This window comes from Pelophylax lessonae (assembly GCF_965119305.1).
Source record: "Pelophylax lessonae genome assembly, chromosome: 3".
In the NCBI taxonomy this organism is placed as follows: Eukaryota; Metazoa; Chordata; class Amphibia; order Anura; family Ranidae; genus Pelophylax; species Pelophylax lessonae.
In genome coordinates, this window is record NC_138770.1 from 132277425 (window position 1) to 132292388 (window position 14964).

Below are 14964 nucleotides of genomic sequence, written 5' to 3' on the forward strand. Positions count from 1 at the left end.
CAAATTTAGTAACTGTTTGCCTACTTAACCATATTTAGTGACTATTTGCCTACTTCACCATATTTAGTGACTTCTTGCCTACTTAACCATATTTAGTGACTGTTTGCCACTTAACCAGATTTTGTGACTGCTTACCTACTTAACCATATTTAGTGACTTCCTGCCTACTTTACCATATTTAGTGACTGTTTGCCTACTTAACCCTATTTTGTGACTGCTTACCTACTTAACCATATTTAGTGACTGCTTACCTACTTCACCATATTGACTTCTTGCCTACTTAACCATATTTAGTGACTTCTTGCCTACTTTACCATATTTAGTGACTTCTTGCCTACTTAACCATGTTTAGTGACTTCTTGCTTACTTTACCATATTTAGTGACTTCTTGCCTACTTTACCATATTCAGTGACTGCTTACCTACTTCACCATATTTAGGTGTCCTTTTATGAACGGGTGAATTTTTTTCTCCATTGGCTTCTCTACAGTTCTCCGGGGAAAATGATCACATCTGGCACCCCTTTTATGAATGGGAGAACTTCAGTTCGCCCAGGGTGATCAGAGGAGAACGGTTTTCTCGGAGATCTGTGTAGAAGTCAATGGAGCGTCTGTAATCTCGTGAGACAAAGCGAGATTACAGTAGTATGAAAATCCCTCGTGCGCTTTAACAAGCAGAGATAAATTATCACTGCTGAGTACACGAGGTTATAAATAATAGTCCCCCTTACATAAATATGTATATATATACACTGAATACACACACACATACATTGTATATATATATACACATTAAATATATATCTACATGTATGTGTGTATATATATACATGTATATATATACATAAATATGGCAGGGGGACATGATTACTGTGTTGGGGGGTCTGAACGAGGAAGAAGGAAGTCCATAATCTTCCTTTTTCCCCCTCAGTTCTCCCCCGATTCTGTCTTCACTCCCCGCTTCACAAGCTCCAGGCTGGTGAACCCGGGAGTGTGAATTCTGACCCAGATCGCCAGTGAAGTGCGGGGATCGCAGCTTCATAGTCTGGCCATTTCTGTGTCTGTCAATGTCAGATTCCCATGTGAAGAGATGATCAGCGGAGAACATGTTCTCCTGCGATCATTTCTGTTTCATAAACTGAGAATGATCGGAAATGAGCTGTGATCAGCAGGATCACTGCTCATCTCCGTTTCATAAAAGGACACCTTTGTGACTTCTTGCCTACTTCACCATATTTAGTGACTTCTTGCCTACTTTACCATATTTAGTGACTGCTTGCCCACTTTTAACACCAGCAAGAACCATTTAATGTATTTTATTTTCTATTTAATTGAAAGGAGTGTTTTTACAATGGAAAGCTGTTCTTGAAAAAAAAAAAAAAAAAAACAGAATTAATTTCCGAATTTACATTACATCAGGCGTAAGATTTCTACAGAGAGTTTGTTAATGGCAAAATATAAAATGTGCCGTCTATTCAACATACTGTAAATTTACTTCCCCTGCCATTGTCATACTGTCACTTTATTTCAAATACAATAGCACTCTGCACACAATTCCAAAATTGCTCAACTTTTAATAAAAAGGAGTGTCAGCTAACTAATAAAATAGGCCTAATATGGTTGACTTACAGTAAAATCATAGCTCAACAGCAAAAGACTGAGACGATGCCCATAGGACGTCACATTAACTTGTAGAGCACACATCATCAGCGTTACCAGGTTTTATTATTAAAGGCTTGTGTAAGAGGAAGCGGAGGCATTAAAGTGTAAGTAAACTCTAACAATACATTTCTCTTATTTGTTCCCTTTTAGTCTGTTAAATATACCATTGAAAACGTTTTATTTTATCAGTTTGACAAGTGCAAAAAAAACTGTTCATCCAGACAAAAATTTTGTGGATGAACAATTTTATGTAGTCCTAATACAGTGTTATGGATTCCTAACAAACTCTGTGTCCTAAGGTGACAATGTTGCTTAGTAGGGTTGTCACCCTAGGACAGGAAGTGAGTTTATGGCAGGATCATCAGGATAAAATAAAAAAAGTATGCAAAAAAAAAAACGAATGTAGCCAAAACATCTAAGGGTCCATTCACACTAGCGCGACTTGTCAGGCGGTCGGTCGCTCGCCGTTGAATAGTACAGGACCCGTTCTAATAGGAGCGAAACAAGTCGCTCCGACTTAGAAAAAGGGCCCTGTACTACTTTGGGGCGACCTGGAGGCAACTTGCATTGACTTCAATTATATGAAGTCCGTGCAAGTCGCGCCGAGGTCGCAGTGCACGCTGTGCACCGCGACTTCACAGGTCGCCCCACCAAGTCGTGTTGCCCCTGTCTAAATGGGCTCTTAAGATCACTGGGGCTAATTTACTAAAAAAAAAAAAAAAAAATGATATTTATTGCAGCTTAGTGGGGTTTATTAACTAAAACTGGAGAGTGCAGAATCGGGTGCAGCTCTGCATAGAAACCAATCAGCTTCTAGGTTTTGTTTGTCAAAGCTTAATTGAACAAGCTAAAGTTAAAAGCTGATTGGCTACCATGCACAGCTTTACTAGATTTTCCACTCTCCAGTTTTAGTAAATCAGCTCCACTAAGCTGCAATACTATCATTTTTTGTTGTAGCGTTTAGTTATGCATTAAAGTGGAACTAAAGTCTGCAGATACTTACCTTCTCTGGCTCAATCGTCCATCTTCTTCTTGACTTCTTCTGAGTGCTGGATCTTCGGCTGTCTTGACAGGCAGGTGGGGAAAAGACATAACTCCTGCACACATATACAGAAGTATTCATTCATTCAGCACCGGAGTGCACATGTTGAGAATACTCTGTGTTACGACTCTATATTTAAACAGCTATATATTCTTACAGGAGAAGTAGGGCCAAAGATCTCTTGGCCCTAGTTCTCTTGGAGATCACAGGAGTGCTCTTCATTCTGCACTCTTGTGTGTCGTACTCAGCAGACAGCGGGCTAAAGTCCGCTATTCGCTGACATCATTTAGCTGGTCCAGGATCTGGAGAGATCCCGACTTTAATGTTGGAATCTACCTGGATGCCTGAACGAGAGCCTGAGCCAGCCTCTCCCACCCCTCCACAGCCAAGCTCTCCAATGAGTACTGAATGGGCAGAGCAGAGAGCCGGTGTCGCCGGCTCTCTGCTCACTGAGGGCCAAGAACCGAGCGAGTAGCTGTCTTTGCCTGCTCAGTTCTCAGTGTAAAAGCGATGGGGGACTGATGCTGCATTCACCTAGATGAGTATAAATGTATTTTTTTTTTTATTCCCGTCTTTTAAAGCATACATTTATTCACATTTTAAACATTATATATTCCTAACCCTCCCCTTCTTTACATTTAGATTTTTTTTTTTTTTTGGGGTGGGGGGGGGGGAATTTGGGTAGAAAGCACCTTTATCAGCAGGTACTTGCTCCCAATTCCTCATTCTTTACCTAGGTAAGAATGACATTGCGCTTGCTCTGACCAACCCTCCTGGAATACACTTCAAAAATTTCAGGAGGCTTTGGCACAGTGATCAGGAAGCCAACACCAGCTCCAGAATCCAAAATGGCAGCATGGGAATGAAAACAGAGGTTAAGTCTTCAGGCTCTAGGAAGTGCTTGGTTCTTGGTCTGATAAGAATGTACAGCAGCTACAGGACTACAGACTAGGTGAAGTTCATCTTAAGAAATAAATATGTTTTACACCCAACCCTTACTGACTTCAGTAGCTGCAGACACCTTGCAGTAATTCATCCTCAAAGTTTGCTACAAAAACACTTTCACATTTATTTCTTTTTTTTTCCTAGCTTATTTTGCTCCCCACTCCCTCCCAGCAATGACTAGGCAGCCTCCCACCCTTCTGATTACTAAACACAGAGTAGGGTTATAGGATAAAGGGGAGCAGAGTGATGGGATCAGACTTCATAGGTTTTCTTGTGAACAGTAAAGTGGTTCCAAAGTCTAAACATTTTTTACCTTAAAGCAGTAATAAACCCGAAGAAAATATTTATTATATTGCAGCTTACCAATTGTTAGATGTGACGGCTGTATTAATTTTTTAGGCTTTCTTTCTTTTATTTTTATCCAACCAGCAAGTCTGTTGTTTTTCAGAAGCACAAGCTTTCCAGCAGAATATATATTAGTTTACATGGATGAGACAAACCACTTAACACTGGCAGGGGTGATTAAAATGATCAGCTTTTATATATTCATGCAAAAACTTTATCCCAAAAGAAAAAAATACTGATTGCTGTAACTGATTATAAAGTGTGAGCTGGAGTTTGGCTTCAATTTGCTAGTGTATCTAAACCTGCTAATACATTTAACCCCCCCCGACTGACAATGCTGATTTCTACTGTGCCTCCTGTGCTCATTCCTCCAGAGTTGTATCTCACTTATGCAAGAGGTGTGTTACTGGCCAAACCACCAGGTGAAAACAGAGGGGAAACAAGTTAAATAAAAGAAAACAAATGCAGCCGCCACATCTAATGATTGGTATGCTGCAATATAAAACCTTTTTGGTTCTGGGTTCTGTCCTGGCTGCAGCAACGCTCTTCTCACAGGAGACACAGGCAGCAGTAGGAGTCATAGGCTTCTGCTGCTGGCAGTCAAACTTCTGTGAGGAAGGAGTGGGCACATGGCTTGCCGGCACTGTGTTTGCCCATGGACGTAAACATCCCAGCTCTAGAGCGTGCCCCCTTTGCACACAGCTTACTGAGGGGGCACCCATAGTAAGGAGGCAGGAAGAGCACTGGCGGGGGACTTCACAATAGGTGATAAGGAACTGGTGCAATACCATTACACAGAGCAGGTAAGTATGAAACAGGGGCGTCAAACTCAATTTCATTGTGGGCCACATTGGCATTTTGGTTGCCCTTAAAGGGCCAATTGTATCTGTAAGACTAGATGTCCAGAACACTCCACCATTAGAAGTCAATAGTCCCCCATCCTCCCTTTTATAACAGTGCAGTCCCTTACCCTTTTCTGCTTCCAGGAACAAGCTGGGGGCAGAGCTGGGAAGAAGAAAGTGCAGGGTCTGAAGGATGACCAGAGGAGGGCTGGAGTCAGCTGCCAGTGTCTGCTTAATGCTTACACCAAGGGAGGCAGAGAGGGGTGCTGCAGCAGCACAGAGAGCTGCAGGATCTTTAGGAGGAGTTCTGTCCTCCTCCCTGTTGCCAACTGCTGAGACAAGTTTGAGCGGAGATGAGGGGGGGTGCTGTAGCTGCAGGAGAGGTGCGAGGGCCACATAAAATGGCTTGGTGGGCCGGATTCGGACCCCGGGCCTTGTGTTTGACACATGGGGTATGACATCTACTTTATTTTAAATAAAAACAATATCCTTGACAATTACTTTAAGGATCAATTTTGCCACAGCGTGTTCAGCTACAAAGGACAATGTAGGCTTGTTTTAAGGGTTATTTACTGCTTGTTAAGAACATAAATATGTGAATGTCTAAAGCCTGGTTGAAGTGTTAAATGGTCACATTTCCACATCTCTGTGCTGTTATTTTCATCTATGCAGATACAAATATTCCGACATTTACTGTACATCAGCACATAAACAATCCAGACATCAAGCATGATCAGTTTCATTCTGAGAACCTTAAAGAGGAAGTAAACCCTCCTCTGACACTTTTACCTATAGGTGGGCCTATGATAAGGCTTACCTATAGGTACTGTAAATATCTCCTAAACATGTACCGTTTAGGAGATATTTACCTTACATGCAGCCAGTGACGTCACTGGCGCATTATTCCATGTGCGACAGCATACTTGGAGTGCATGCACCCCTTGGAAGAAGAAGCTGGAGGCTGCATCAGTTAAATGAATTAAAAGGGAGTGTTAAGTTTCAAAAAATCATTAATTGTCTATTGAACAGCAAGTCAAAAAGCATGTATCTGTAACCTAAAAGCTGAGGCTATACCACTTTTTAAAAAAAAAATAAGACTGTGCTATATGTGGGGTTCCTATACCTTAAGCCTGGGTTCACACATATGCGATGTCAGACATCGGATGTGATTTGCACCGCATTGCTGTGCAGATCACATGCGATGTCTGTGCAAATGCGAATTCCACTCGCCTTTTTTTTCCCTGCACTGGATTCAGATCGCATGGACGTTCACACCCATCCCATTCCTGTCTGTATTCACAGCTCACCCTGCAATCTGTGAACCAATCTGGGGGTGTCATTATCTTTTTATTGACACCCGCAGCGGTTCGCAGAGGGCAATGTGAACTGTCTTCGGATGAGATGCGATGCGGGAACCCGCTCTAGAATCACGCTGGTTCCTGCATCGTATATGTGTGAACCTAGGATTAATAGTCAGGCACATGTGGAAGAATTAAAGACTACGTAAACCCAACATTTCATATTCTTGATGTGTGCCTGCTGTACCATGTACTTGTATAAAAGGTATCCTGTTCTCTTTGTATTGCTTCCTTTGTGTGAAATCCCTGCTGTTCCTGGTGTCACTTGGAAGAGTAGTGTCCTGCTGTTTCTCCTTCCCCAGCTCTTATGCAGCTGACAACAGTAGGAATCTCTGGATCAACTGTGGGTATTGGATAATTTTTCTTTTTTTTCTGTTGGTTAAACTGGATGGACTTTTTTTAACCACATTAACTACGTAACTATGAATGAATTCATCTATAAAAAGGAGGAAAAGGGTATTTTTTTTTTTTATATCTATACAGAAATGTTTTGCCTTTCATTTTTATTTTAAGCTGTATGGGTTGTTTTACAAGGTGAGGGTTTATATACACTTCCAAACAAACAAAAGACCTGTGTGAGGTACAACTGAGTAGATGTAAGAGTCAGCTCCCTATATGAAATATCAGCCTATTCTGCTCAATACAATCTGTGCTATCAATCATCATGAAGTGGTGGAGAGGACGGGCAGGGCACAACATTTTTTATTACTTTTAGGACCTGACAACAGATTATGTGATCTCTCACTACAAAGAAAGAAGCTCTGAGTCTAAAGTTACATTCTGGGATAAGCAAATAGGGGGAGATTTGCTAAAATCGGAGCACACAGAATCTGTTTTAGCTGTGCGTAGTAACCAATCAGCTTTTAGGTTTTTGTTGTCAAAGCTTAACTGAACAAGCTGAAGTTGGAAGTTGATTGGTTCACTATGCGCAGCTGCACCAAATTCTGTGTGCACCAATTTTAGTAAATCTCTCCATATTGTCTCAATACAAGAGGCATGTGTATTCTTTTATGGAACTTGGTTTGCTTTGTGTAATTCTTCCAGGTCTGTGCAGTAATCCAGTGTAAACTTTTCCTATGTGCAGGAGCTTCCTGTAGTAAAGACCGGTCATTGCTGTTCTCTTTCCTTATACAGAGTGACAGGTCTTGTCTCCGCCCCCTCCTGTAGGTTTCTGCATGCAGCCTTTAATGGGAGGAGCCTGATGGCTCCCTCCCATAGCTCTGTTCTCTGCACACTCGGACGTGCCCCAGAAGACTGCAGGGAGGGAGGGGGAGAGGAGAACTTCCATTATTTATTTCAGGTTCTTATATAGCGCTGTCAATTTACGCAGCGCTTTACATATACATTGCACATTCACATCAGTCCCTGCCCTCAAGGAGCTTACAATCTAAGGTCCCTAACTCACATTCATACATACATAGTAGGGCCAATTTTATACAGGATCCAATTAACCTACCAGCATGTCTTTGGAGTGTGGGAGGAAACCGGAGTACCTGGAGGAAACCCACACAGGCACAGGGAGAACATGCAAACTCCAGGCAGGTAGCGTCGTGGTTGGGATTCGAACCAGTGACCCAGTAGAATTGCCTAGGCCAGTGATGGCAATCCTTGGCACCCCCAGATGTTTTGGAACTTAATTTCCCATGATGCTCGTGCACTCTGCAGTGTAGTTGAGCATCATGGGAAATGTAGTTGCAAAACACCTGGAATGCCAAGGTTCGCCATCACTGGCCTAGGCAATCCTACCAGATGTTCTCCTCTCCCCCTCCCCCCCCTGCAGTCTTCTGGGGCACGTCACAGGTCTCAGAAGACTGTGGGACAATTCACAACACGCAGCGTGACTCCCACATTTGCAGTGGGTACCCAGCTGTGAAGCACCAACTGTCACAGCCAGGTGCCCACAGTTGAAATCAGGGGCGGCTGGTGCCCATGGGCCGGGGGGGGGGGTGGCAGACTGACCACACCATACCCCCCCAGACCACACCAGCCCACACACCGGTCGCTGGCTCACTCACCCTGGACATGTGGAGGGCAGTCGGCAGTCAGCAGCAGAGGCGGCATCTTGCCCCTCGCTCGGTCTCCTGCGTCTCCTCCCTCCTCCTCCTTGGCCAATGGTATGGCTTCTCCTTTCGGGCAATCGGGAAACAGGTCTCATGACCCACTTCCTGATTGGCCAGGAGGAGAATCAGTGTGATAATAGTGAATATTAATTCGCTATTGTCACATAACTGGGTGGGCTTGGGGAGCAGAGCCCACCCTTTTTTGAAGCCTATCAGAGAATCTGGCTCTAATCATGTGCTTCAAAAAAAAAAAACCCCATTGGAGTCCATGCGTCTGGCGCCCTGCATGTAGATTAGGGGGCTGGACTAATTGGACGGGCCGCCCCTGGATGAAATGCCAGTGCCAGGGAGAGAAGCCTGTGGGAGGGGGGGGGGGTGGGGCTCGGGCGATCACATTGCTGGATCGTGGGATGGGTGAGTGTGTGTTTATTAAAAGTCAGCAGATACAGTTTTTGAAGCTGCTGACTTTTAATAAACCCAAAAAATTACTGGAGCTCCCCTTTAAGGATAAAACAAATGCATTATTTGATTTAGCAAGTGCTGCATTTCTAAACAACATTTTTCTTTTCGTTGGACCACAGTTTGTTCTGTTGTAATGCTAAAAGCAGAAACTCTATTTGTTTTGCTTAAACAGGCTATTGTCTTCTAATCTTATTTGTTTTACAAGCAAGAAGTATGCTTTAAAAAAAAAAAAAACACAGTGCGGATAAAGTCTACTACCTTATTACACATCACAGCCTAGAAGAAAAAGATGAAAAGCAGGTATAATACAATTTAATCCCCGACTTGCATCAATTTCCTTTCCAACGTAGCGATCCGCTGTCTTTGTAAGTAAAGGTTGATGGTCATTTTAAAGCAAACGCACCAGCTACATTTGCCTTGATTTCCGAAGCATAACTAGAAGCTGAAAATGGCTCAGAGAATGTCTGCGATGATAAAGAGAACTAGCCAGTGTTCTAAGTCTATAGCCCATAGGTACCCAGCCCCCTCTTCCCACCCTCCCCGGGTCTGTTGCCAGTGTTCTAAGTCTATAGCCCATAGGCACCAAGCCATCGCTTCCCACCCTCCCTGGATCTGTAGCCAGTGTTCTATGTCTATAGCCCATAGGCACCCAGCCACCTCTTCCCACCCTCCCTGGGTCTGTAGCCAGTGTTCTAAGTCTATAGCCCATAGGCACCCAGCCACCGCTTCTCCCCCTCCCTGGGTCTGTAGCCAGTGTTCTATGTCTATAGCTCATAGGCATCCAGCCACTGTTTCCCACCCTCCCTGGGTCTGTAGCCAGTGTTCTATGTCTATAGCCCATGGGCACCCAGCCACCGCTTCCCAAACTCCCTGGGTCTGTAGCCAGTCTTCTATGTCCATAGCCCATAGGCACCCAGCCACCGCTTCCCACCCTCCCTGGGTCTTTAGCCAGTGTTCTATGTCTATAGCCCATAGGCACCCAGCCACCGCTTCCCACCCTCCCTGGGTCTGTAGCCAGTGTTCTATGTCTATAGCCCATAGGCACCCAGCCACTGCTTCTCACCCTCCCTGGATCTGTAGCCAATGTTCTATGTCTATAGCCCATAGGTACCCAGCCACCGCTTCCCACCCTCCCTGGGTCTGTAGCCAGTGTTCTATGTCTATAGCTCATAGGCACCCAGCCATCGCTTCCCAGACTCCCTGGGTCTGTGGCCAGTGGTCTATGTCTATAGCCCATAGGCACCCAGCCACCTCTTCCCACCCTCCCTGGGTCTGTAGCCAGTGTTCTATGTCTATAGCCCATAGGCACCCAGTCACAGCTTCTCACCCTCCCTGGGTCTGTAGCCAGTGTTCTATGTCTATAGCCCATAGGCACCCAGTCACAGCTTCTCACCCTCCCTGGGTCTGTAGCCAGTGTTCTATGTCTCTAGCCCATAGGCACCAAGCCACAGCTTCTCACCCACCCTGGGTCTGTATCCAGTGTTCTATGTCTATAGCCCATAGGCACCCAGTCACAACTTCTCACCCTCCCTGGGTCTGTAGCCAGTGTTCTATGTCTATAGCTCATAGGTACCCAGCCACCGCTTCCCACCCTCCCTGGGTCTGTAGCCAGTGTTCTATGTCTATAGCCCATAGGCACCCAGCCACCTCTTCCCACCCTCCCTGGGCCATTAGCCAGTGTTCTATGTCTATAGCCCATAGGCACCCAGCCACCGCTTCTCACCCTCCCTGGGTCTGTAGCCAGTGTTCTATGTCTATAGCCCATAGGCATCCAGTCACAGCTTCTCACCCTCCCTGGGTCTGTAGCCAGTGTTCTATGACTGTAGCCCATTGCTTCCCAGACTCCCTGGGTCTGTAGCCAGTGTTCTATGTCTATAGCCCATAGGCACTTAGCCACCGCTTCCCACCCTCCCTGGGCCATTAGCCAGTGTTCTATGCCTATAGCCCATAGGCACCCAGCCACCGTTTCTCACCCTCCCTGGGTCTGTAGCCAGTGTTCTATGTCTATAGCCCATAGGTACCCAGCCACCGCTTCCCACCCTCCCTGGGTCTGTAGCCAGTGTTCTATGTCTATAGCCTATGGGCACCCAGCCACAGCTTCTCACCCTCCCTGGGTCTGTAGCCAGTGTTCTATGTCTATAGCCCATAGGTACCCAGCCACCGCTTCTCACCCTCCCTGGGTCTGTAGCCAGTGTTCTATGTCTATAGCCCATAGGTACCCAGCCACCGCTTCCCACCCTCCCTGGGTCTGTAGCCAGTGTTCTATGTCTATAGCCTATAGGCACCCAGCCACAGCTTCTCACCCTCCCTGGGTCTGTAGCCAGTGTTCTATGTCTATAGCCCATAGGTACCCAGCCACCGCTTCCCACCCTCCCAGTGTTCTATGTCTATAGCCTATAGGCACCCAGCCACAGCTTCTCACGCTCCCTGGGTCTGTAGCCAGTGTTCTATGTCTATAGCCCATAGGCACCCAGTCACAGCTTCTCACCCTCCCTGGGTCTGTAGCCAGTGTTCTATGTCTATAGCCCATAGGCACCCAGCCACAGCTTCTCACCCTCCCTGGGTCTATAGCCAGTGTTCTATGTCTATAGCCCATAGGCACCCAGTCACAGCTTCTCACCCTCCCTGGGTCTGTAGCCAGTGTTCTATGTCTGTAGCCCATAGGCACCCAGTCACAGCTTCTCACCCTCTCTGGGTCTGTAGCCAGTGTGCTATGTCTATAGCCCATAGGCACCCAGCCACCGCTTCTCACCCTCCCTGGGTCTGTAGCCAGTGTTCTATGTCTATAGCCCATAAGTACCCAGCCACCGCTTCCCACCCTCCCTGGGTCTGTAGCCGGTGTTCTATGTCTATAGCCCATAGGCACCCAGTCACAGCTTCTCACCCTCCCTGGGTCTGTAGCCAGTGTTCTATGTTTATAGCCCATAGGCATTAGGCACCCAGTCACAGCTTCTCACTCTCCCTGGGTCTGTAGCCAGTGTTCTATGTCTATAGCCCATAGGCACCCAGTCACAGCTTCTCACCCTCCCTGGGTCTGTAGCCAGTGTTCTATGTCTATAGCCCATAGGCACCCAGACACAGCTTCTCACCCTCCCTGGGTCTGCACTATACATATTCTGCTGTCAGAGTTTCCCATAACAAAGCCATTAATATAATATATATATGTTATATATATCTGAGATAAGCAACATGACTGACTCAGCCTATGAAATGGGATGAGTGTTTGGTGGGTCATTGACTTGGAGCTTAAACAGAAACTTATGTTAATTATCAGCAGTCTAAATAGACGTCCTATGCAGACTCCATGGCTGAAGTTTTTAATTATCTGGTGATTGCAGGTTATGGGACAACATGATCTTCATGGGACACAATGATCTAAATGAAAAAAGATCCCCAGTAATAACAGATTGCTGACAAGCCTATATATAGATAATATGTACCATGTCTTCTGTAGGCGTCTTTGTCTTCATGCTCTGAAAATCTATAAGCATGCCAATACACACTGATTCAGCTTATTCTCTTGGTTAAGATAACAAATACAGTTACATTGTTTCCTGCTTTACGAACTGCGGAATTAAGCCAATACTGGATAAATGGTTTTTAGTATTACGGGAATCTGCAGAGTCTGTGATTCGGTCTGCTTTGTCCAATTTCCCATTTTTTCTATGATGCAGTAACTTCAGTATCGCTCTGACACAAGGCAAAGGTTGCAAACACACAACCTGACAATAAATCAGATGCTTGTGGTTCTTAAGAAGCAAGTCTTAAGAAATAAGAACTGTTAATCTAAAAGGCAGGGGACCGAACAAGGATTCTGTAGTGCACATCTGACTGCATTGAAGAGTGGGGGGATACTGCAGCGCTGGCCAACCTGCAGAGAGGGGGGAGATGGGGGCACCAATAACCTTACACAATTAGGCTTGCCTACATGTAGATCAATCTTTACAGGCAAAAAAATGGCAAGGTCTTTCTAGCAAAATAACCTTAAAAACGATCCAGAGGTCATTTACTCGCCACATTTCCTTCCAAGACAACAGAAGATCGCTATCTAGTCCCTGCGGACCCAGATAAACACAAGATAATGTGATCGAAGCCGCAGAACTATTCAAGCCTCCATGATTTACAGGTTAACCAGATTGCCTTCGATTTATGGATTTCATCGAATAGGACCTAAATCCTACAAATAGGTGGCACCACTACATGAAAACTGCAGAACAATACGGGATAGAATTAAAGTAGAGAAATGAAGCAGGAACGGATGCCATCGAGAAATTATGACAGGCCAGAATTAAATTTGGTTTGTGTGTACCGTTGCTTGTTCTGTAACAACAACGGTGCCATATGGCTCTTTTATTCTCTGTTGGGATATCAAGATCTACCTAATGATCTCATAATCTCCAGATATTTTTTTTTTAATTGGTTATATTGGATTCAATAGACTATAACAAAAAGAAAAAAAGCAGTAAAGGGAAAAAAATAAATTGGCATCTTGGCAAAGGGCATTGGATGAACTAGGCAAAGAAAATGACCAAAGCAAATATATATAATGGTTTAAAAATACAGTGTTTGTATATATATATATATATATATATATATATAAAAATTACAATATATATATATATATATATACGAAATGATGACATATATATATATATATATATATATATATATATATATATATATATATATATATATATACATATATGAAATAATTATATATATATATATATGAAATAATTATATATATATATTATATATAAATATATATAAAAATGTTACGTATAAACATATATAAATGTAAATTATATTATATATATTATGTTAAATTAAATAGCCATAACAATTGTTGGTTTGCTGTCTTTTTTGGATGGTGCAGGGTTAATACTAGTATGACCTTGGGCTGACACACATGCATAGACACTAGTGTAGCACACATGACAGGTCCGGTCATACAATGATTCATTTGCACATAGCATGCAGGTCTGATGCTATACTAGAGAACTGTACAACTGCATGCTGCATAATGTTTTCCTGCCTTTCTGATTATATTTACATCCAAATCAATGAAGGCAAATGATGAAGCTACTTATGGTAATACAAAAAATACCCCCCCCCCCCCAAAAAAAAAAAAAAATCGTAGTATGTCCATAGTGCATACTTTTTTTTACCACTGCATCATGGATGTGAGCATACAGTGACAGCTCCTGCAATTCTTGTTCCAATGGAATGTTTACCATAGGAGAAGAATATTGGGAGATTCATGTATTTCCAGTGGTGCAAAGCTGAGATAGTAGATCATCTCTATGCTGTAGTAATAAAATTGCTAGGGAGCCATGGTCTGACAGGTCCATTGAATGAGCCCTGTATATACCCCCCCCCCCCCCCATTGCCATGGCACACAGGGGAGCATTAGCATGGAGCAATCTGGATTTGCACTGCATCAGAACTGAACATATGTGAGCAAACAAGATTGCACCGCTGGCACCCTGATCTCTATAAGCCCCTTACACAGAAACAGGGAGAGAATACATCCAAATCATCTGCATGCACCCCCTCCCCTCCCCCCCTCTGCAATGTGACATATACATTCCATACATGATTGGCACTTACAGTCTACGGCGCTGCGGATTCACCTGATGGGAACACAATGGATGGAGACCCCACTGACCGCCTCGGAGGGGGAGGCTGGGTTAGCAGGGGTAGGTATGCGAGTCAGTGGGGGGGTGATCCCGGCCGTACTTGCTTGAATTCCCTCCTGGACGGCGCCCGGTGTCAGCGCCAGCAGTACAAGCTCCGCTCTGTGCGACACAATTGGGAATCCCGGACAAAATCAAGGCTCGGCGCAGAGCGCAGGCGCGGAGCACAGCGGCAGAGGCAGCAGCAGCAGCCTGATCCTCCTCACTCCTCCTCTCCTCTCCTCTCTCTGCTCCTTCCACACCTTCATCCTGCCCTTCCATCCATCCATCCCCGACTCATCCCTCGGCTCTGGTGACACCTCATTTCCCCAGAAATAACTGCAATCTTGCTGGAGGATGTGATTTGCATGCAGGCGGCTGCTGTCCCCTCTGAACACACCATTCTTTGTATTGTCACCCAACATGACTACTTACATTTTTACTACTACTAGGCATCTTTTTTTATTTTATTTATTTGTGTGTTAGACCTATATATATATATATATATATATATATATATATATATATATATATTTACTATTTGAAGCAAATATTTATTTTATAATTTTTATTTT

General features: G+C 44.4%; 1 protein-coding gene across 1 annotated transcript in view; it reads right to left on the minus strand.

Annotated features, from left to right (window-relative positions):
• VSNL1 (visinin like 1) overlaps positions 1–14601 on the minus strand; it is a 242189-nt gene extending 227588 nt beyond the window's left edge. Inside the window, exon 1 of the mRNA XM_082249756.1 lies at positions 14325–14601. The gene's annotated coding sequence lies outside the window, so the exon portion shown is untranslated. The remainder of the gene's footprint in view (positions 1–14324) is intronic.
• Between the last annotated feature and the right edge of the window lie 363 nt (positions 14602–14964).